We start from the raw sequence: 25020 nt of genomic DNA, 5'->3' as shown, positions 1-25020 counted from the left end.
GCTCAGAGGGCGGGTTTGGAGGTGGGTCAGAGGTTAAAGTTGTTTTGATTGACGGCGGGTTCCGCACCCGCCGTCAAACCGCCTCCACGCGACCTTCCCAAGTGTCGGTTCCCCGATTTGCGAATGGAAACAGATTAAAGGCAATTAACTGCCAATTAACAGGTACTTGTGAGCAGTTTTCAGGCTCTTTTTCGATTTTCCAGCTTCTGGGTCAGGTTTTACGACGTTGTAAGATTCGCAAAATTTCCACATTCCCCCAAAGTTATTAATAAAAGGGACCCTGCATGGTCATTTTAAAAAGGGTACCCAAAAGATGGCGTCCGCACCTCGTGACCAAAAGCCTGCGAGATTTTAAAGGCTTGAACTCTGTGGCAGCACAAGCTGCTTTGGGAAATCGAAACTTAAAATGCAGTTTCTGTGAAAAAGGACTTTGTATTTTGAAAAGCAGACAGCAAACATTGAATATGCATTAAGCCAGATCGTAGACAGATCAGAACTAGTTAGGCCTAAGCATGAGGCCATTAGTTTGTCCGCATAAATAATCGGAAACTGCTTAAGGAAGCCATCGAGGCTGGACACGCCGATTAAAATGCATTACTGACAATACAACGGACATCAGGCCATTAGGTGCGATAATACGGCCATCTAAAAACAGTTAGTTTAGATTGCTATAATCATTTAAAACAGCCCGCCAAAAATGAAACAATGGACTGACCTGATTTGGCGCGCAGATAAGGGCCTTCGACAGGAGTATAATTGTAGGCCCATTCTCTTCCACATTCTCTTCCTCCTGCGCTTGCTACCTGGCCACTGCCCGTGTCTTCCCCAAATCCATCAGGGACGCCCGGTACAGCACCAGGCAAACATGGGCAGACCAGGCCAGACGAGACGAGACGAGACGAGACGAGACGAGACGAGATGAGATGAGACGAATTGGGAGGAGATTGAAGAACGCTTCGAATAATCGGGCCTTCAATTCAGCCAACCTACGACTATCTTCATGCAAACTCCAACTGCTGCCCGAGGAAGAGGAACCTTCATCCCTGCGAGGTAAAGTACCCAAGCAAAGACTTTAACCTTGGGGTACTTTTACCTGGACAACGCCCTTGCAGCGCCCCAAGACCACGTGACGATGGCAGGCCCCAGAGAGCACAAAGAGCGAACCCCAAGCCCCACCGTTGTTTGAGCTTAGCAGATTTTGACTCGGTGAGCATGAATTCTGGCCCCTCATAGCTTAATCTAGTTAGGTATAGGGGGTGGGATAAGGATAAGGGGATTGTTAATATAGTTTGTTTTCCCTCGATGTGCCGTGTGTTCCCCATTCCCTGTATAAGCATAGTTATTTTGTATTTGCCTGTATTTCATGCTAGTAATTTCTCATAAGACTGTGTTGATTTCTGTTTTAATAAAATCTTGGTTTTGCTTACATCCAAACCACCTGTCTACTCGAGTTTTCTGTATCGCTGCCTGTACCTAAGTCCGGTGTCTAGAACCCAGGGGCGTGGGAGCGATTCGAACCGCTCAGTCAGGGGCATAACTGACTGGGCGCATGTGCCACACCCGCCACCCCCTACAACATCCGGACAACACGCCAGGTAAGTGTGGCGTGTTGAGAGTCTGGTCTGATGTTTGTGGAATGATGACAGCTGCAGAAGTGGTGTCAAGGATGCCATGTTGCACATGGTGAGTTTCAGAGCAAAGAAAATGTTGGTTACTGCATTTTTAATACATATACAGATTTCTTTAGCTTACAAGTTTTTAAATCCAACTGTATGTCCAGTGCCACCTCATTGGGAGAACCTCTCTCACCAGGGACAGGTCGCTTCTGTCATCTCACCTGCAGCTGCCATCTATTCCAGCAACATCGGAGCCAATGAAACAATCAGACCTTGGTCCTCCCAATCCTTCCACAATCAGCCCCAACACCAACATCACCACCCTTAACACCAACCTTCGTCGCCATCACCTGATGCTACACTGGACACAGGGCATCAGCCCCTGACAAAATTGCTGGCCGGGAGGCCAGTGATGGCATCACTTTCTTCACTTGATGCTGTAAACACTGGCAGCCACATGATGCGCCAGGTTGACACCATCCTACACCAGCACCATGAAGCATCCCTTTAATGTCCAAGCCATTCCATGCACACACATCACGATAGCGGGGCGGGAGGGAGTGGGGGGGGGGGGCGGGTGGGTGCGGGGAGTTATGACTGTACAATCACTGGAACTCAGTAAAACACTTCTCAATGTACGCTCAGATCTGTCCAATAAGGGGCACATTTTGAAAAAGAGATTTCACTGAATGACAACACATTACCAGAAACTTCACATGGACATTGGCTAAACCTCTCACGTGCCCACCCTTGTGTGTTGTTAGTTGTTATGCTTGCAGTAGAATGAGGGTGAGTGTGAGGGGTGGCTAGTGAGATGGGGAAGCGATAAAGTAGATAGAGAGCGTTGGGTGGAGGTGCAAGGTAAGTTGGTCTCCTGGGGAGGTCTCTTCCGCCCTTGGAAGGGAAGAGAACCTCCCTGCGAACAGTGACGCCCTCCATAAGCATATTTTTTTTAATTCGTTTTTATGGGATGTGGGCGTCGCTGGCAAGGTCAGCATTTATTGCCCATCCCTAGTTGCCCTTGAGAAGGTGGTGGTGAGCTGCCTTCTTGAACCGCTGCAGTCCGTGTGGTGAAGGTACCCCCACAGTGCTGTTAGGTAGGGAGTTCCAGGATTTTGACCCAGTGATGATGAAGGATCGGCGATATACTTCTAAGTCAGGATGGTGCGTGACTTGGAGGGGAACTTGGAGATGATGGTGTTACCATGTGTCTGCTGCCCTTGTCCTTTTAGGTGGAAGAGGTTGCAGGTTTGGGAGGTGCTGCCGAAGAAGCCTTGGCGAGTTGCTGCAGTACATCTTGTAGATGGTACACACTGCAGCCACGGTACGCTGGTGGTGGAGGGAGTGAATGTTTAAGGTGGTGGATGGGGTGCCAATCAAGCGGGCTATTTTGTCCTGGATGGTGTCGAGCTTCTTGAGTGTTGTTGCAGCTGCACTCATCCAGGCAGTATTTCATCACACTCCTGACTTGTGCTTTGTAGATGGTAGAAAGGTTTTGGGGAGTCAGGAGGTGAGACACTTGCTGCAGAATACCCAGCCTCTGACCTGCTCCTGTGGCCACGTTATTTATGTGGCTGGTCCAGTTAAGTTTATGGTCAATGGTGACCCCCAGGATGTTGATGGTGGGGGATTCGGCAATGATAATCCCGTTGAATGTCAGGGGAGGTGGTTAGTCTCTCGCTTATTGGAGATAGTCATTGCCTGGCACTTCTGTGGTGCGAATGTTACCTGCCACTTATCAGCCCAAGCCTGAACGTCGTCCAAGTCTTGTTGCATGCAGGCATGGACTGCTTCATTATCTGTGGAGTTGTGAATGGCACTGAACACTGTGCAGTCATCAGCGAACATCCCCATTTCTGACTTTATGTTGGAGGGCAGGTCATTGATGAAGCAGTTGAAGATGGTTGGGCCTAGGACACTGCCCTGAGGAACTCCTGCAGCCATGTCCTGGGGCTGTGATGATTGACCTTCAATCACCACAACCATCTTCCTTTGTGCTAGGTATGACTCCAGCCAGTGGAGTGTTTTCCCCCGATTCCCATTGACTTCAGTTTTACTAAGGCTCCTTGATGCCACACTCAGTCAAATGCTGCCTTGATGTCAAGGGCAGTCACTCTCACCTCACCTCTAGAATTCATCTCCTTTGTCCATGTTTGGACCAAGGCTGTAATGAGGTCGGGAGCTGAGTGGTCTTGTCGGAACCCAAACTGAGTATCAGTGAGCAGGTTATTGGTGAGTAAGTGCTGCTTGATAGCATTGTCGATGACACCTTCCTGATGTCACTTTGCTGATGATTGAGAGTAGACTGATGGGGCGGTAATTGGCCAGATTGGATTTGTCCTGCTTTTTGTGGACAGGACATACCTGGGCAGTTTTCCACATTGTCAGATAGATGCCAGTGTTGTAGCTGCACTGGAACAGATATGGAGAGAGTCATTGGAGAGTCTGGGTGCAAGAGTTCACCTTTGTGCAGTGATTGTCAGTGTTTTCAGCTCCTCAATGCTGTCAAACACTGAAAAATCAACTGTCAAAATAAAATTGTGCATGGTCCCTTTAAGGAAGCCGGCAGATGACGTGTCAGCAAATGATGTCATCAGACCCGCTTCCTGTTAATTGGCCGGCTTAACAAGGCCAATCAAGGGAAAATCACGTCTGCAGAGCGGAGGAAGCTGGGGGCGGGACTGGAACCCGGAAACCAGCTGAGCTGCCCCCATCTCGACAACGAGGAGAAAATTGCAGCCATAGGGTCACGGAGTCATAGGGGGGAAAATGTGGTTGGTTAGCACCTCCCGTTAGCTCCTCTGGGGCCGCTAACGGGGCGCTAGGAACTTAGCGCCCAAGCGCGGCGATTTTAGCACCGCTCGTGAAATTGACCAGTCGTTTTGTGACGGTGCTAAACACTACCACCACGATCTCCTGCACCTGCAGATTGTGACATCAGTCAAGCATGCAATGCCCCGGTAGCGCCCCAGACCATGACCGGATATTGAGTCGCATCCGCTGCCTTAGAGCCTGCCGCTAGGAACGACAGGTAGCGGGGAACGTTTTCAAGTTGGGAAGGGGCTGGGGGAGCACTATTTAAAGGCGGGCGCTTCCTGCCTTTTCTTGTCGGCAAAAGTTTTGGTTTTAACGTTGTCCTAAGGAGTTTTGGCCCTCAGCACCACTTTTGAGGTTCCTAAGTGCCGAGCTCTTTCCCATGGGCCTATCCATTAGTGCTTCCAACACAATTGCTTTTGAGGCCTCTCCAGGCTGAGATTCAAGGCTGCAATGAGCAGGGAGTGGCTGGCCAGCAAGATGGCCCCTCCCCTTTAAGAACTGGACGACACCAGTCTGTCTGGAGTCCATGGTAATTGGCTTATGTAGCGTTCTGAGGTAGTGCCTCGCTCCCTGACGTTTGCGCCTTGAGGTGCGTAGCACCTGATTTAGCACTCAAATCACCTCCAGGGGCGATAGAGGTGAATTTTGCAGTTGGAGGGGATAATTAACGCCGGGCGCTAAACTTTGCGCCCGGACGATATTAGCGCCCCAAAATGGGCGATACCGATTTTCTCATACCATCATAACGGCACAGAAGGAGGCCATTCGGCCCACCGAGTCCGTGCCAGCTTTCTGTAGAGCAATCCAGTCAGTCCCATTCCCCCGCTCTACCCCCATAACCCTGCAAATTTATTTCCCTCAAGTGCCTATCCAGTCTCCCCTTGGGGGAGAAATTGTGTATCGCCCCGTTTGGGGCGCCAGTCCTGGCGATGTGCAAAGTTTAGCGCCAGGCGCAATTTAGCGCCACCTGGCGCGATATTGGGTTGCAGCGCCCCTGAAGGTGATTGCGGTGCTAAGTCAGGCACTGCACGATACTCCTAAGGTGCTAACCCAGCGGCGCAACCCAATTTCGCCGCGGCGGGGCGCAGCGCAGGTGGTGTCAATAATCACTTTCCCCGAGACACACTGGCGCCGGCCAGCTCTTAAAGGGGCGGGTCATCAGCCACGGGCACAGAGGATAGCCCTTGTCCCCGAGAAGCCAGCCTCCTGGGTGAGCTGGGGCCTCGAAAAGGTCTGCAACAGAAGTCTGGCGCAGGATGAAGGCGTCGTGGCTGCTGCCTGGGAACTGCGCATTCACTGCGAGGATCAGCTGTCGGTGGTCACAGACCAGCTGGACATTCAAGGAATGGAACCCCTTGTGGTTGTGAAACTCCTCCGGATTCTCTACAGGCGCCCACAAAGCCACGTGCGTGCAGTCAATGGCACCCTGCACCATGGGGAAGTCCGCTATTGCAGCGAAGCCCTCTGCGCACTCCCGCTGCTTGTCCGGGGTCATTGGGAAGGAGATGTACTGCCGCCTCCTTTTAAACAGGGCATCAGTCACTTGACGGATGCAGCAATGCACCGCAAACTGCGAGATGTTGGCTATGTCCCCAGTTGCGGCCTGAAAGGAGCCGCTCGCATAGAAGTTTAGGGCAACAGTCATCCTCACAGCCACCGACAGAGATGTCCTGCACCTTATCTGAGGCTGCAGATCTGGCGGAAGCAGGTGGCACAGCTCAGTCACCACCTCCTTTCTAAAGCGCAGCCTTCTGATACACTGCTCCTCCGACATGTTCATGTAGGAAAACTGCTGTCGGAAAACCCTGGCAGCGTAAGGTCTGGTGTGGCGACGTCTGCTGGTCCTCCTCCATCTGGCCATGCCTGCCCCTCTCTCCCTGCGTCTCTGTGCCCTTTCCAGATGATTCAGCAGCAGGATGTTCCCCTCCAATGCAGCCCCCATAATGAGTGCGCAAAGAAAGTTTTGCTGTTGGAAATCGTCACCAACAGCAAGGTTATGGTCAGGAGGCTGAAGTTCCTCTGCCAGCGCTGGCTCAGTGGTGAAATGGCTCGCAGTATGCAGCCCAGCAACTCTCTGTAACTCTCGAAGAAGTTGTGAGCCAAAAAGGCTGCCGCTTTTAAACCACACCAGTGCCCTTTAAATAACGCCCCCCCCCCCAGCCCGAGAGCGACTGGGGAACGTTCCAGGTAAGCTGTCCTTATTAGCGCCAGGCACTACGGAGGGGGGCGCCACTGAATTTCCAGTCCGGAGCGCCCAAAAGGCGTTGCACACTCAAATGACATCAAGATCTGCCTGCGCCCGTGAGCGGGCGCTAAGATTTAGCGCCGGCGCTAAATGTATGTTCAATATGAGGCAAGGCGCTGGGTTCACTGCCCCCGGCCGAAAATTGGCTAACGCCCCACTTCTCGGCCTCTTTAGGCGCTAATTGGAGGCGATACCAACCGAATTTCTCCCTGAGTGTTTCCACTTAAACCACTTCCGTCGGCAGCGAGTTCCAGGTCCTCACCACTCCCTGCGTAAAAAAGTTTTTCCTCACATCCCCCCCATATCTCTTGCCCAAAACCATAAATCTGTGTCCCCTAGTCCTTGTACCATCAACTAGTGGGAACAGCCTTTCCCCGTCTAGCCTATCCAAACCCGTCATAATCTTGTACACCTCTATCAAATCACCCCTCAACCTCCTTTGCTCTAATGAAAACAAATCCAGCTTCTCCAACCTGTCCTTGTAGCCAAGATCCCCCATCCCCGGAACCATTCTGGTAAATCTCCTCTGCATCCTCTCAAGGGCCTTCACATCCTTCCTAAAGTGTGGTGACCAGAACTAGCCGCAATACTACCCTTTGTGTGAGGAAGTGCTTCCTGATATCACCTCTGAACGGCTGAGCTCTAATTTTAAGGTTATGCCCCCCTTGTCCTGGACTCCCCCACCAGAGGAAATAGTTTCTCTCTCTCTACCCTATCGATTCCTTTACTCATCTTAAACACCTCAATTAGATCACCCCTTAATCTTCTATCTATAAGAGAATACAAGCCTTGTCTATGCAACCTGTCCTCCTAATTGAACACTTTTAGCCCCGGTACTGCAGTACTGAGGGAGTATTACACTGCTGGAGGTGCTGCCATTTGCCATGAGATGTTGAACTGAATCTGCTTGCTCAGGTGTATAGCAAAGACCCCATGGCACTTCTTTAAAAAAAAGAACAGAGTGGCGTCCTGGCCAGCACTTATCCTTCAACCAGCACCACCAAAACCAGATTACTTGGTCACCTTTGAAGGAGCCTCCACACCCGAAACATAGACTGTTGGCTCTCTCCACAGGGACTGACTTGACCTGCTGAGTCTTTCCAACTTTTCCCGTTTTGTTTCAGGTGTCAAGGACCTGCAGGCATTTTTGGCGGGGGGGGGGGCTTTTTGTTTATCTGGACGTATCTCCGCTGTGAACAACACGGGCCGGAGCTCACCTTGTACGAAAGACAGGTACAGAATAACATTAATCAGGGCCAGAGTGGTCTCCTGGACCAGCTTTGATCGGCTAAAGCGGTCGGAGAGGAATTTTCCAGATTTTATTTCTCCCTCATTGGCCTGGGCTTTTTAAGATCCAGTTTTTTCCCCCACCTCTCCCAGGAGATTACACGGCTCTCGGGTGGGGGGTGGGGGGTGGGGAGTGTATATATTGTGATCCACAGTTGTGCGGGACAGGCTGGACGGACCCGTGGGTCTTTTCCTGTCTGTCGTATGTTCGTACAACAGCGACTGCACTTTAGAAGTAACCCACTGGTTATAAAGGGGGAGAAATTCAGTTGCTAGCGCCAGCCGTTATCGCTTTAAGAGGGCGATAAGTGGGGCATGAAGCGGCTAGCGCCCGGGCGCAGCGAGACCTGCACCTCTCGCGAAATTGAGCGGACATTTAGCGGCGGCGCAAAACCGCAACGCCCGCTCAGCTGTGTGCGCAGATCCTTACATCATTTCATGGTTCAACGCCCTTGGTGCGCCCCGAACCGGAACTTCAGTGGCGCCCCTGTGGTATCTTGAAGTGGCCATAGATGGAGACAGACACAGGTTAACTCCTTAACATGGTTTAATCAACACTTGCACATAAAAGCTTCTGCCATGAGGCAGCAAAAACAAAGAGTACCACCAGTACAGATCAGACTTAACTCAGGAGAGCAATTGCCACAGCACCACCTGGTGGATCAGGTTACTCATAACCTCCCAGGTTACTACACTCCTCCCCCCTTAAGATTGCCGTATGCAATTCTTAAACAATAACCCTTACTAGGTACTACGTTTTAATTAACCAGTATGCTCTAACCATGGTTAACCCCTGACTAATTTAACAGGTTTGTATAAGTCTTTCTGGTTGCTTGCGAATCCTTTGTGAACGTCTTAATTCCACTTGTGGTGGATTCTCAGATTCATTCGCACTTGAGGTTGGAGTAGTCTCTGATGTTGGTTTTACTCTGTCCCGCTGTGGCCTGGCAGTACCAGTGTCCACTGGCACCTTATAAGCCATGCTGGGTCCTGGAACAGCCTCCTCTACTGCCCTTTGTTCCATCTGAGGCAGTTCCCCCTGCTGCCGGCTGAAAAGCTGATCCACATGCCGACAAACCCCTCGACCATCCCCTAGTAACACGGAGTACGACACAGGTCCTGTAATGTCCTGGATTAGTCCTGGTATCCATTTAGGGCCATAACCAAAGTTCCGGGTGTACACAGAGTCACCTATGGTGAAATGGCGAGCTTTAGTATGTTTGTCATGGTACGCTTTTTGGTTTGTTTGTTTTGTCTCAACCTTGCTTTTGAGATCTGGGTGTATCAGGTCTAACGTGCACCGTAACTTTCTCCCCATCATCAACTCGGCCGGAGAAAGCCCCGTGGTAGCTTGGGGTGTTATACGATAACTAAACAAGGCTCTATTGAGCTTGGTCTCCAGGGTGTCACCTGAGCTCTTCCTCATGAGCTCCTTAAAAGTCTGCACGGCTCGCTCGGCTAACCCATTTGAGGCTGGGTGATATGGAGCCGAGGTGACATGTGTGATTCCATTCCTTACCATGAATTCTTTGCTCCCTTCACTAACAAAACACTGTGCATTGTCGGATACAATCATTTCTGGAATACCATGCGTGCTGAAGCTGTTCCTGAGACAATTCAGTGTGGCATCAGTCGTTGCAGAGCTCACTGGATAAACGTCGATCCACTTTGAGTGAGCGTCTACCAGCACCAAAAACATTTTGCCCATAAAAGGTCCCGCATAGTCTATGTGAATTCTCCTCCAGGGTTTGCTGGGCCACTCCCAGGGATGGAGTGGTGCCCCGGCAGGTGCTTTCCTCTGTTCCTGACATATAGTGCATGACTTTACCTTTGACTCAATTTCAGCATCCAAGTTAGGCCACCACAGGTAGCTCCTAGCCAGTCCTTTCATTCTAGTCATTCCTGGGTGCGATTGATGCAACTGTTCCATCAAAGTAGAGCGTCCCCGCTCTGGGACTATGATGCGTGCTCCCCATAGCACACATCCATCTTGGACACTGAGCTCGTGCTGTCTCCGTCTGTACGGCGCGAACTCTGGTCCCTCACGGTGATCTGGCCAACCTTTCAACACATACTCATGGACCCTTGACAGAACGGGGTCCTTGGCTGTCCAGCCCTAGATTTGCACTGAAGTCATCAGGGGACTGGTCTCCTGATCCAGCATCAGGACGTGCTCCTCAGGGGAAGTACTGCGAGGAGATTTTGAGAGGGGCAGGCGGCTGAGAGCATCCGCGTTCCCGTTTTCCTTGCCGGCTCTGTACGTGATCACATATTCATAGGCTCTTAGTATTACTGCCCATCTCATTATTCTCTGTGATGCCATTTGAGGCACCGCTTTCATCTCATTCAGTGAGCTAATAAGAGGCTTGTGGTCAGTACTGATTACGAACTTCCTCCCATATATGTACTTATGGAATTCCTTTACTCCAAATATAATGGCCAACCCCTCTTTATCAAGCTGTGAATAGTTCTTTTCCGCAGCTGTGAGCGTGCGTGAAACAAACCCGATGGGCCTTTCCGCTCCATCTGGCATGCGGTGGGCCAACACTGCCCCCACTCCATAGAGTGATGCGTCGCAGGACATTATCAGCTCCTTCTTCTCGTCGTAATGCACTAACACTCTGCTGGACTGAAGTAGCTCCTTTGACTGCTGAAACGCTTTCGCTTGCTCTGGCCCCCAACGCCATGGCTCCTCCTTTCTCAGCAGTTTGTGCAGGGGTGCCAGCAGCATCGATAAGTTTGGAAGAAACCGGTTATAATAATTCAGGAGCCCTAGATAAGCTTTCAGTTCAGTCACTGGGGTGGGTGCCGGTGCATCCTGCACTGCCCACACTTTCCCTGGTAATGGATGGAGGCCTGTGGCATCCACCCGATGTCCCAGGAATGTAACTTCCTTCTCCATGAAACTACACTTACTCCATTTCAGGCATAGCCCCGCCTCTTCCAGCCGCTGTAGCACTTTGTCCAGTGTTTTTAAGTGATCCTGATCATCACTTCCTGTTAGCAGAATATCATCTAAGTACACGGCCACCTTTGGAATGCCCTGCAGAATGCCCTCCATAGTCCGTTGGAATATTGCTGGGCTAGAACTGACACCAAATGGTAACCTGGCATATGTGAACAGCCCCTTGTGCGTGTTCACCGTGACAAACTTTTTTGATTCTTCATCTAGCAATATCTGCTGATACACATGACTCATGTCCAGTTTGCTGAATCTTTCTCCCCCAGCGAGCGATGTTAACATGTCCTCCATTCTCGGAATGGGGTACTGTTCCAGTGATGATACTCTGTTCACTGTTAACTTATAGTCACCACACACCCTTACGTTACCGTCGGGCTTCAATACCGGGACTATTGGTGCCGCCCAGTCTGAAAATTTCACTGGTTCTATTACTTTGTCCTTTAGCAGGCGATCTAGTTCCGCCTCAACCTTGGTTTTCATTGCAAAAGGTACCGACCTTGGTTTAAAGAAACGAGGCGTGGCATCACTGGCTACATGAATCTTGGCTGTGGCTCCCCTTAAGGTGCCCAGTTCGTCCTTGAACACTAACTCATGCTTCATCAGCACTTCTTGCAGTGCCTCTGTACTGTCCTCCATTTTATTCATTGCCTGCCAGTCCACACTCAACTCACTGATCCACCCTCGCCCTAACAGGTTTGGCCCTGACCCTGCTACCACTACCACCGTAAGCTCTTTGGTGACTCCTTTGTGTTCCACTTGTACTTCGGCCGCCCCCAAAATGTCCACCTTCTGTCCTGTGTAGGTTTTGAGACTAATGGGGCATGTACCTAGCTCTGGTACTTTTGCTTCCCCCCATAGCTTGGCGTACTCAGTCTGCGACATTATGGTTACACTACATCCGGTGTCAATCTCAAACTTTACTTGACCTCCGTTCACTATCAAATACTGAGTGAGAGGGGGTACGTTGGGCCTTGAAGTGTCTATACTGTATATAGTGAAAACCTCCTCACTAGACTCACTAGACTCTTCCTCCTCTTGTATGTAATTTGCCTGCTTTGTGTACTTCTCCCTCCCCCCTTTAGCATGCTTTGCCCCTTTAGCACTGCTTCTCTCACTCACTGCCCTTTTACAGACTTTCTTTAAGTGCCCTATTTTTCCACAATTGTGGCACTTTGTCTTTGCAAACCTGCAGCCCTTTGCATAATGGCTCATCCCGCCACATCGGTAGCAATCCCCAACCCCGACTGGTGGACTTTTCACGCCAGCTTCCATCTTGAAAACAGCTCCTCCCACTGGTTTACTCCATTTCTCCTTGCTCATACTGTTTAAGTCCTTAATGTCCTTGTTAGCCATCTCCATGGCTTGTGCTTTTTTAAGTGCCGTCTCAAACGTTAATCCTTCTTCTGACAGCAACTTTTGCTGTATACTGTCGTCGTTAACTCCGCATACTAGTCTGTCCCTTAACATGACTGTGAGCGCATTTCCAAAATTACAGTCCTGTGCGAGCTTCCGAAGCTCCTCCACATACTCAGTAACGCTTTCTTCCGGCCTCCTAATCCTCAAATTGAATTTCCATCTCTGTACTATTTCACTAGGTTTCGGATTGAAATGATTCTTTAGTAGACTCACCAACTTGTCAAAAGATTTTTCTCCTGGCCGCTCCGGGCTCAGCAGATTCCTCATCCATGTATAGGTTTGCGCTCCCACACAACTCAGTAAAATGGCCCTTTTCTTTTCAGCACTGTCCACCTCGTTTGCCATAAAGAAATGGCCCAGTATTTCACAATACTCCTCCCAAGACTGCGACTTGCTGTCAAAAGGTGCCACGGAGCCTACCGTTCCTGCCATCCTTGGAGTCCGGTCACTTCAGCCAAAAAATCAAACTCCGTTTCGACTCCCGCGGCCTAGCCTCGTGCTTTTCCGACTAGTTTGCTAACCAACCCGAGCACCTCTTCCGAATACTCCAAAACTCTTCCGTCCTTTATTCTCGTCACCATATGTGGTATCTTGAAGTGGCCATAGATGGAGACAGACACAGGTTAACTCCTTAACATGGTTTAATCAACACTTGCACATAAAAGCTTCGGCCATGAGGCAGCAAAAACAAAGAGTACCACCAGTACAGATCAGACTTAACTCAGGAGAGCAATTGCCACAGCACCACCTGGTGGATCAGGTTACTCATAACCTCCCAGGTTACTACAGCCCCCCTTCTTTCCGCCTGGCGCTCCCAGCGATTAGTTGACTGGAACGGTTCCCAGTCGCTGTGGGGTTGGGGGGGCACTATTTAAAGGGGGCTCTTCCTGGCTTCTTAGTGGTAGCCATTTTGGACCACTCCTTCTGTGTGAGAGAGAGAGATTTGCAGAGAGACAAAGGAAGAGAGCTTTCTGCATTGAGTCAGCGCTCGCACAGGTACTTCTGGCTTCAGCCCAGAACTTTGCAGTTGGATTGATTTTTCAGTGCCATAGCCTTGAGTGGCCACATATTATGGGGGCTGCAATGGGTGGAAACGTTGGGTTTCTCCATTGCATTGAGAGGGCTCAGAGACGCCGAGAGAGAGTGCCAATCATGGCCAGACAGAGGAGGGCCAACAGGCGTCGGCACAGGAAACCTTACCCTCCCAGGGTGTGGAGATGCCGGAGTTGGACTGGGGTGGACAAATGTATGAAGTCACACAACACCAGGTTATAGTCCAACAGCTTTATTTGAAATCGTAAGCTTTCGGAGCGCTGCTCCTTTGCCCGACGAAGGAGCAGCGCTCTGAAAGCTTGTGATTTCAAATAAAGCTGTTGGACTATAACCTGGTGTTGTGTGACTTCTTACATTTACCCTCCCAGGGTATACTGCCAGCAGTTCTCCTACCTCAACATGTCTGAGGAGCAGTGTATTTGGAGGCTTCGGTTCAGCAGGGAGGTGGTCACTGAGCTCTGCCACCTGCTTCAGACAGATCTGCAGCCTCAGCTGAGGAGCAGGACGTCTCTGTCGGTGGCAGTGAAGGTGACAGTGGCTCTCAACTTCTATGCCACTGGCTCCTTCCAATCCGCTACTGGGGACATTGCCAATGTCTCCCAGTTTGCGGTGCATTGCTGCATCCGCCAAGTCACGAATGCCCTCTTCAAAAGGAGACTTAGAGGGTGCAGAATTCTTAAAGTGCATCCAGGAGAGCTTTTTGAGCCAGCATGTAGAAAGTCCTACAAGAGAGGGGGCGGTACTGGACCTAATTCTAGGGAATGTGGCTGGGCAAGTGGTAGAAGTGTTAGTAGGTGACCACTTTGGTGACAGTGACCATAATTCGGTGAGATTTAAGGTAGTCATGGAAAAGGACAGAGATGGACCGGAAATAAAGGTTCTAAATTGGGGGAAGGCAGGATCTGGCCAAAGTGGACTGGGATCAGCTACTTGTAGGAAAATCCACATCGGAGCAATGGGAGTCTTTCAGAAAGGAAATTGAGAGAGTACAATGGCAACATGTTCCCGTAAAGGTCAAGGGTGGGACCAACAAGCCCAGGGAACCTTAGATGTCAAGGGATATACGAGAATGGATTAAGAAAAAAAGGGGGGCTTTTGGCAGATACAAAGGACTAAAGACAGAGGAAGCCCTAGAGGAGTATAAAAAGTGCAGGGGGGTACATAAAAAAGAAATTAGGAGAGCGAGGAGAGGCCATGAAATAACACTGGCGAGCAAAATAAAGGAAAATCCTAAGGTGTTTTATAAGTATATTAAGGGCAAGAGGATAACTAGGGAAAGAGTAGGGGCCATTAGGGACCAAAGTGGCAATCTGTGTGTGGAGCCAGAAGATGTAGGTGGGGTTTTAAATTAATTTTTTGCATCTGTGTTCACTATGGAGAAGGACAATGTAGACATAGAAATTGGGCAAGGGGACTGTGATATACTTGAACATATTAGCATCGAGAGGGAGCAGGTACTAGCAGTTTTAGCAGGCTTAAAAGTGGATAAATCCCCAGGCCCAGACGAGATGTATCCCAGGCTGCTGTGTGAGGCAAAGGAGGAGATTGCAGGGGCTCTGACACAAACTTTCAAAACCTCTCTGGCCACAGGGGATGTGCCAGAGGACTGGAGAACAGCTAACGTAGTACTGTGGCGTTGCCACATTGGGGAAACACTGTGTGTATGTAGATAAACCTGTATAATCCCCTTTTAACTGCTGTATTCCCCTCCCCCCGCAAGACAGTTGCAAGCTGAGAGGAATAAGGCATGTTCAGACTTGCCTGCTGCTGAGAGAAGGAAAACCAATCAGGTTCCAGCAGGTGACCAATCCGTGAGTCATCACAGGTTCGCAGGCTTTACGAATTCAGTACTGTATTGTGAGAGTTGGAGTAAAGACCTATTTCTTGTAGCTCGCTGTGTTGCCTATTTCTTTACGCGGGAGACTGTAGTCTCCCACATTGGTGACCCCGAATGTCGGCGGCCGAAGCCCCCGACTCACGTAGCCCTACAGAGGCCAGCAACGACCCGACGGCAACCAGCAGCAGCCCGATGTCGGCCGGCGCCGCGTCCTTGAAGCTCCCCACCTTCTGGGAACACCAAGCACTAGCTTGGTTCGCGCACACGGAGGCCCAATTCACCCTTCGCAGGGTTCAAGACGATGAAGAAAGGTACCTCCACGTAGTCTCAGCACTAGCAAGCTCCACCGCCGCCGAAGTTCTCGACCTGCTGGGGAACCCACCACAGACCGGCAAGTACTCAACCATTAAGGGCCGCTTGCTGCAGGCTTATGGCCTGTCCGGGGAGGAGAGGGCCCGTAGGCTTCTTTCACTACCAGGCCTCGGCGACTCTACCCTGACCCAGTTGATGAGCCGGATGCTTGCGCTCCTGGGCTCTGAACCGCAGTGCTTCTTGTTTCGGGCCCTTTTCCTCAGCCTGCTTCCTCAGCAGGTACAGACTGCCCTCGCGGGGTCCCCGATCACGGACTGCGTACAACTGGCAGCCGCCGCGGACAAAGTCTTCACCGTCGCCCAACTCGGCTGTGCAGCCGCGAGGCTCCCCGATACCACCGAGCGCGCGCCGCCACGCCAGGCCGCAGAACTATGCTACTACCACGCGCGTTTCGGCCACAAGGCCCAACGCTGCAGAGCACCCTGCTCTTTCGATCAAACCAAGATGGCCGCCCGGCCCAACGCACCAGCCCCGCGCCGCCGTCTAGGCCCGCTCGACCGCACCCCCACCGCCACGATGGCCATCAGCACCGCAGGTAAACTGCTGTACATAACCGACTCCCTTTCAGGGCGCAGATTCCTTTGCGACACCGGAGCCCAATGCAGCATAATTCCCGCCTCCCAGCTCGACATCCAGGCAGGCTGCAGCGGCCCACCCCTCGTGGCGGCAAATGGCGCAGCCATCGCTACTTTTGGAAAGCGACGGGCCGAGGTTTGTTTCAACGGCCAGCGATTTACGTGGGATTTCGTGACGGCCTCGGTGGCACATCCCTTGCTGGGCGCCGATTTTCTTTGCACCCACGGACTCCTGGTCGACATCCGCGACAGGCGCCTGATCGACACAGCAACTTTCGCTTCACTGGCCTGCCAGCAGTGCAACAGCCCGGCCCTCGTCGGGTCCTGCTCTGCCCCGGCGGATGACGACTGCGCCCACCTACTCGCAGATTTCCCGAGGCTCACACAGCCGACCTTCTCAGCCGCAGCAGCCAAGCATGGTGTCGAGCACCACATCGCCACTATGGGACCACCAGTGTTCGCCCGAGCCAGACGCCTGGACCCAGCCAAGATGGCGGTGGCCAAGGAAGAATTCACCACGATGGAGAAACTGGGCATCATCCGCCGCTCGAACAGCCCCTGGTCGTCCCCCCTCCACATTGTGCCCAAGCCGGGCGGTGGCTGGCGCCCCTGCGGCGACTACAGACGGCTCAACGACGCCACCACGCCCAATAGATACCCCATTCCGCACATCCAAGACTTCTCGGCACACCTAGCAGGAAAGTCCGTCTTTTCCAAGGTCGACCTGATTCGCGGCTACCATCAGGTCCCCGTCCACCACGCAGACGTCCAGAAGACGGTGGTCATCACCCCCTTTGGACTGTTCGAGTTCCTGCGCATGCCCTTCGGGCTCAAGAACGCTGCACAGGCCATCCAACGGCTCATGGACTCCGTCCTACGGGACCTGAGCTTCCTGTTCGTCTATCTGGACGATATCCTCGTGGCCAGCGCCAGCAAGGCCGAGCACATCGCGCATTTGCGCTCTCTTTTCCAGCGCCTCAGCCAACACGGGCTAATCGTCAACCTGGCCAAATGCCAGTTCGGAGCAGACCAAATTGACTTTCTCGGCCACAGCCATTCCCCTACCTTCCAAGGTGCAGGCAGTGGCGGACTTTCCCCAGCCCACCTCGGTCAAGGCGCTGCAGGAATTTTTGGGGATGGTCAATTTCTATCACCATTTCGTGCCCAAGGCCGCCTCACTCATGCGCCCCCTCTACGAAGCCACCAGGGGCAAAACGGGCAAAGAGCAACTCACCTGGTCCAGCGAGATGGCGACAGCCTTCCACCAGACCAAAAGCGCCTTGGCCAACGCCACACTACTGGCCCAGCCCATTCCGGGCGCCAAGACCGCCCTCACCACGGACGCCTTGGATTACGCCATTGGCGCTGTCCAGCAACAGTGGGTCGAAGGCGCATGGCAGCCACTGGCATTTTTCAGCCGACAGCTGCGCAAGAACGAGCAGGCCTACAGCACGTTCGACAGAGAGCTCCTGGCCCTGTTCCTGGCAATCCGGCACTTCCGTTTCCTCCTGGAAGGCCGGCCGTTCACCGCATTCGTGGACCACAAGCCGCTCACTTTCGCCATGGCCAAAGTAACCGAACCCTGGTCCGCGCGCCAACAGCGCCAACTCAACTTCATCTTGGAGTTCACCACGGACATCCGCCACGTCGCCAGCAAGGACAATTTGGTGGCCGACTGCCTCTCAAGACCCTCGCTCCACGCAGTGCACCTGGACGTCGACTACGCCAGCATGGCGAGAGACCAGGCTGCCGACGCGGAGATCCAGGCCCTCAGGACGTCAACCACCAGCCTCACTCTGGCCGACATCCACTTCCACGCAGCCGGCACAACCCTCCTGTGCGACGTCTCAGTCCCCTCGCCTAGGCCGGTCGTCCCATCTGCCTGGCGCAAGCGAGTTTTCGACATCATCCACGGCCTCTCACATCCAGGGATGCGTGCGTCTCAGAAACTCATGTCCGCCAAGTTCATCTGGCCTGGACTCCACAAGGATGTGAGAGACTGGACCAACACATGCGTGGCGTGACAGCGCGCTAAGGTCCAGCAGCACACCAAGGCGCCATTGGAGTGTTTCCCGGTGCCCAAGAGGCGTTTCGACCACGTCCACGTCGATCTGGTAGGCCCCTTGCCGCCGTCGCACGGTTTCACACACCTGCTCACGATCGTCGACCGCACCACCAGATGGCCCGAGGCGGTTCCCCTCGCCTCCACCACCACGACCGACGTCGCGCGAGCATTCGTCTCGACATGGGTTCGGTGTGCCGACCGACATATCCTCGGACAGAGGCCCCCAGTTCACCTCCCGCTTGTGGAATGCCATCATCGCCGGCCTCGGCACCAAGTTGCACAGGACAACAGCCTACCACCCGCAGGCCAACGGGCTCTGCGAGCGCTTTCATCGTTCCTTGAAAGCCTCCCTCCACGCCAGCCTGGCCGACACCAGCTGGATCGACAAACTACCCTGGGTCCTCCTGGGATTGCGCACCGCGCCCAAAAGAGGACCTCCGCGCCTCCGCGGCCGAGATGGTCTACGGCCAACCGCTCAGAGTACCAGGCAACTTCCTCCCCCTGACAACGGAGCCGTGGTCGGCCGCCAGACAGCTTTCCCTGCACCAGGACACGGCCCAGCAATTCCGTCCAGTGCCCACTTCGCAACACGGACCGCCGCCGTCCTACGTGCCTCGGGACTTATGACATGCGGAGTTCGTCTTCGTGCGCCGGGACGCGCACAGAGGCCTGCTGCAGGCACCATACACCGGCCCCTTCTCAGTATTGGAGACGGGGGACAAAGCTTTTCTTATCGACGTCGGTAGGAAGCCGGACCTTATTTCAGTAGACCGCCTCAAACCGGCGCACCTGGACCTCAGCTTCCCGTTTCGTCCGGCTCTTCCCCTACGGCGGGGCAGACCTCCCGTGTTGGCGGCGGCCCCACAAGAGGACCAAGACACGCCAGAACCTTACTTCCCGGCCGCCGCCTCACCTTCGCCGGCAGCCCGTCCAGCCAGCCCACCGGCAGACCAGCCGCCAGACCAGCCGACGAACCAACCGGTCGACCTCCCAGACAGCCCTCCTCACACGCCAGATGGCTACTACAGCCGCTACGGCCGTTTGGTCAAACCTCTGCAGAGACTGACTTTTACAGTTAACGAGGATTCTGGGGGGGCGTATGTGGCGTTGCCACATTGGGGAAACACTGTGTGTATGTAGATAAACCTGTATAATCCCCTTTTAACTGCTGTATTCCCCTCCCCCCGCAAGACAGTTGCAAGCTGAGAGGAATAAGGCATGTTCAGACTTGCCTGCTGCTGAGAGAAGGAAAACCAATCAGGTTCCAGCAGGTGACCAATCCGTGAGTCATCACAGGTTCGCAGGCTTTATGAATTCAGTACTGTATTGTGAGAGTTGGAGTAAAGACCTATTTCTTGTAGCTCGCTGTGTTGCCTATTTCTTTACGTGGGAGACTGTAGTCTCCCACAGTACCATTATTCAAGAAGGGTAGTAGGGATAAACCAGGGAATTACAGGCCAGTGAGCCTAACATCAGTGGTAGGGAAATTATTGGAAAAAATTCTGAGGGACAGAATTAGTCTCCACTTGGAGAGGCAAGGATTAATCAGGGATAGTCAGCATGGCTTTGTCAAGGGAAGATCATGTCTGACCAATTTGATTGAATTTTTCGAGGGGGTGACTAGGTGTGTGGATGAGGGTAGCGCAGTGAATGTGGTTTACATGGATTTCAGTAAGGCTTTCGATAAAGTCCCGCACAGGAGACTGGTCAAGAAGGTAAGAGCCCATGGGATCCAGGGTGCCTTGGCACATTGGATCCAAAACTGGCTTAGTGGCAGAAGGCAGAGGGTGATGGTCGAAGGTTGTTTTTGTGACTGGAAGCCTGTGTCCAGTGGGGTACCGCAGGGATCGGTGCTGGGTCCCTTGCTGTTTGTGGTCTACATTAATGATTTGGATGTGAATGTAAAATGTATGATCAGTAAGTTCGCAGATGACACAAAAATTGGTGGGGTGGTAAATAGCGAGGAGGGTAGCCTCAGTCTGCAGGACGATATAGATGGGTTGGTCAGATGGGCGGAACAGTGGCTAATGGAATTTAACCCTGAAAAGTGTGAGGTGATGCATTTTGGAGGGACTAACAAAGCAAGGGAATACACAATGAATGGTAAGACCCTAGGAAAGACAGAGGATCAGAGGGACCTTGGTGTGCATGTACATAGATCCCTGAAGGCAGCAGAACAGGCAGGTGGATAAGATGGTTAAAAAGGCATATGGGATACTTGCTTTCATTAGCCGAGGCATAGAATATAAGAGCAGGGAGGTTATGATGGAGCTGTACAAAACGCTGGTTAGGCCACAGCTGGAATACCGTGTGCAGTTCTGGTCGCCACACTATAGGAAGGATGTGATTGCTTTGGAGAGGGTGCAGAGGAGATTCACCAGGATGTTACCTCTGCTGGAGCGCTTTAGCTATGAAGAAAGACTGGACAGGCTGGGGTTGTTTTCCTTGGAGCAGAGAAGGCTGAGGGGGGACCTGATTGAGGTGTACAAAATTATGAGGGGCATAGATAGGGTAGATAGAAAGGAACTTTTTCCCTTAGTAGAGGGGTCAATAACAAGGGGGCATAGATTCAAGGTAAGGGGCAGGAGGTTTAGAGGGGATTTGAGGAAGAACTTTTTCACCCAGAGGGTGGTTGGAATCTGGAACTCACTGCCTGAAAGGGTGGTAGAGGCAGGAACCCTCACAACATTCAAGAAGCATTTGGATGAGCACTTGAAATGCCATAGCATACAAGGCTACGGACCAAATGCTGGAAAATGGGATTAGATTAGACAGGGCTTGATGGCCGGCGTGGACGCGATGGGCCGAAGGGCCTCTTTCTGTGCTGTATAACTCTATGACTCTATGACTCTATGAGACGTCAGTACATTTCCTTCCCCATGACCCTGGACAAGCAGCAAGAGCGCACAATGGGATTTGCAAGAATAGCGGCCTTCCCCATGGTCCAGGGCGCCATTGACTGCACGCATGTGGCTTTGCGGGCGCCTCAAGAGAATGCCGAGGATTACCGCAACCGGAAGGGGTTCCATTCGTTGAACGTGCCGTTGGTGTGTGACCACAGACAGCTGATACTAGCTGTCAATGCCCGCTTTCCAGGCAGCAGCCACGACGCCTTCATCCTGCGCCAGATGTCTGTGGCAGACCTTTTCGAAGCCCCGGCTCACCCAGGAGGCTGGCATCTCGGGGACAAGGGCTATCCTTTGTACAGCTGGCTGATGACCCCGCTCCGTGCGCCCAGCAGCCCTGCTGAAGAACGATACAATGACAGCCATCAAGCGACCAGGAACATCATTGAGCACACAATCGGCGTGCTAAAGCAATGGTTCCGCTGTCTGGACCCTTCCGGGGGAGCCCTTCAGTACTCGCCTGAGCGAGTCTCCCATTTCGTTGTAGTGTACTGCATGCTGCATAACCTGGCTATCCTCAGGACTCAGCCACTGCCAGCAGACATTGGAGCACCAGCAGAGGAGGAGGAGGAGGAGGAGGAGGAGCACCAAGACAGGAGGGAGGCACAAAGTGCAAGGGCCGTCCGTCAGCGGCTTATTGCAAGTCGGTTCTAGGCCCCCTCTGAGGGAATGGCTTGTGCCATTGAAAGAACATGAATGGAACGGTTCCGCAAACCCTGAGCCGGTCAAGGCAACAAATAGTTCAAAGACCAACATGCACAATCTGAATAAAGACAATTATTTATTTAACAAACTGTGTGCCCTTCCCGCATGACAAAGAAATACAGAGAAACCCCCCAAAAAAGTCAGACACATAACTGGCTCTCACAACCTGGAGACAATGGACAAAAGAGTTAACCAAAAATGACCATGATCCTCGGCCTTCACTAAAAAAATTAACAGCATTTTGCCAGACCTCCTACTTTTTGGCCTGCGAGGGTGATCTGCTTCGCTTGTGAGATTGGCCCCTTCCCACCCTGCAGCTCCTCCGCAATGGGACCCCAGTGGCTGCAGCAAGGCTGGGGGAAGGCTGCTGAGTGTCAGAAACTGAGTCGGCAGATGCCCTTGAGGGATGGCCTGGACCAGCTCTGGGCCTGGGGGGCCCGGCTGCTGACTGCTCCAACTCTGCATGGGTGGCAGCAGTCTGTCCTACGGGTGGTGGCAGCTGCAGTGGAGGAGTGACAGTGTTGGAAGCAGGAATGCTGCCATCCTAACAGAGCACAGGCACTCCCTGGTCGGACGACACACTGGCACTCCCACGGGGCAGCACTGCAGCATGCGGAGCAGTCTGCTGAAGCACAGACTGCTGGCCTTCTGCGGCGCGGCGAGGGCCCTGGTGATTCGTGCCCGATGCGGCGAGGGTGGCAGCAGTGAGTGCTCGTGTGGCCTCAATCTGCGTCTACATCAGACGAGCCACTGACTGCATGGCACCACTAAACACTTGCGTGGAAGCTGCCTGAGCTGCCTGTGCTGCACCGAAGTCCTGCAGACTCCTTGCCTGTGCTGCACCGAAGTCCTGCAGACTCCTTGCCTGTGCTGCACCGAAGTCCTGCAGACTCCTTGCCTGTGCTGCACCGAAGTCCTGCAGACTCCTTGCCTGTGCTGCACCGAAGTCCTGCAGACTCCTTGCCTGTGCTGCACCGAAGTCCTGCAGACTCCTTGCCAGTGCTGCCCCGAAGTCCTGGACACTCCTTGCCAGTGACTCAATGGATTCGGGCATCCTTGCCACTGCAGCTATGAGCTCAGTGTGCCTCTGCTCCGCCTGGGTGCCCATTTCAGCGAGGAGCCGCACCTCTTCTGCGCTCACTGTAGCAGGACTGGAGGCCAGACTCTCCCTCCGGGGAGAAGGCCGCCGAGCTTCCCTAACCCCCCCGCATTGCTGCAGCCCGCTGGGCCCTGGAGCTTCACCCTTCTCAGACCCTTCCCCCCTGCTCCCCTCCAGGGAAGACGTGTCCCCATTATGGCCATGGGCTGCCTCAGCTGAGGGTGGCACTGATGGTCCGGCTTCCTCTTCCTCCTCCTCGCCTTCAGATTGAGGGCCCGCCTCCTCACCTGGTGATTCACCATCTGAAAGCAGGGAGGTACAAGAGTTGCTTTAGCGTGAGGACAGGGCGGCAGCGAGGGAGGCATGAGTGCTGCAATGCACTGTATTGGTTCGATAGTGGCAAACGATGCTGGTGTGAGGCACAAGTGGAAGGAGAGAAGTCAAAAAGGTGATGACCTTACCATTGCTGTCCAGAATGGGGTCGGCATCTCCAGTGGCGACGGGGCCAATCAGCCGACCTGCCATAATGCGCTGGACTCGCTGCTCCAGATCGCTGAGGTCTTTAAGGTGAGGCCGGCCTCCCCCGGTCCATTGCTGCTGCCTCCTATTGTGTGCCAGCTTGCCCTGCAAGAGAAAGGACGGGCTCTGCGTACAGTGTGAAGCCCTGATCTTGGCTGCACTGCCTCCCATGGTGGAATAGCCCTTACAGTGTAAAGCCCTGATCTTGGCTGCACTGCCTCCCATGGTGGAATAGCCCTTAAAGTGTGAAGCCCTGATCTTGGCTGCACTGCCTCCCATGGTGGAATAGCCCTTACAGTGTGAAGCCCTGATCTTGGCTGCACTGCCTCCCATGGTCGAATAGCCCTTACAGTGTGTAAAGTGGTGCATGTGCATGTGAGTTTCATGAAAGGCCCATAGGTGTTGGATGAGGGCTGGCCATTGGGGCTTTCAGGACCCTTTGGCCATAAAGTGAGGTGGACATGCAGGGATGAAGAGGATACTGAAAAGGGTACTCACCCTGACAACCCGAGTGAGGTCGTTGAACTTCTTCCTGCATTGCACAGGGGTCCTCGGTACCATGCTGCTGGAGGTCACTCTGTGAGTCACCTCCCTCCAAGCTTTGCGGTAGTCGGTGGGCAGCGGCCTCCTGCCACTGTCCAGAAACAGGATAGATCGCCTGCGCTCCACTGCGCCAACCAGAACCTGCAGGGCCACCTCACTGAACCGCTGCGCTCGCTCCCTGGCCCTCTCCATGGTCCTAGGCGTTAGAATGTGGCAGCAGGTCTGTCCAGGCCGAGAATCAGGGCTCCGATGTGCAGGGCGTGGCTGCAATCCAAATCGACCCTCCCCCTTTAAGAGCTGACCGGCGCCAGCGTGTCTGCCTGCAATCGCTAACTGGCCACACCTGCGCTGCGCCCGCCCTCGGTGGTAGCGCCTCGCTTCTCCGGCATAGCGCCTTAGGACAGTCGTACAGCGCCTGCTTTAGCGCTCCAAGCACCTCTTGGGGCAAAGCAGGTCAATTTCGCTGAAGGTGGCGATAATTTGCGCCGGGCGCTAAATTTAGCGCCCACTCAACTATAACGCCCCAAACGCGGCGATACTGAATTTCTAGGCCAAAGTGTTTCAGGAACATCCTGAGGATGTGATTATCTAAGGTGCTTTTTTTTAATGTGAGTTCTTTTTTTCCACGAAAAAAAAAATTCACATTGAATGCTTTCCTGCCTTTATACAGAGTGCATGTTTTCATTGCTGGGTGTTGAAGGTTGGGGGTGGGGAGAGAGGGGTCGTGGGCAAAGAGAGGGGGTGCTTGCAAAAGGAAAGTTTTGGCGCACTCTCTGAGTGGCTAGTATTCCTATCAATCATAGCCGAGACGGCCGGAAGATGTGTTCGGGTTGCCAACCCTTCAGGATTGCCCTGGAGCCTCCAGGAATTAAAGTAACCTGGGAAAAAAACCATAGGGGGCACTAAAAAAAAGTATTTTCTTTTCCATTTTCTTTGAATAGTTGTAAAAATATTGGCGGTGGGGGAAAAACGTCTGTTAGACAGGGCGGTTGGAGGTGGGGGG

This window comes from Somniosus microcephalus, chromosome 12, assembly GCF_052327205.1.
Source record: "Somniosus microcephalus isolate GS21.2 chromosome 12, FLI_Smic_1.0, whole genome shotgun sequence".
Lineage (NCBI taxonomy): Eukaryota > Metazoa > Chordata > Chondrichthyes > Squaliformes > Somniosidae > Somniosus > Somniosus microcephalus.
This window is presented reverse-complemented; position numbering follows the sequence as displayed.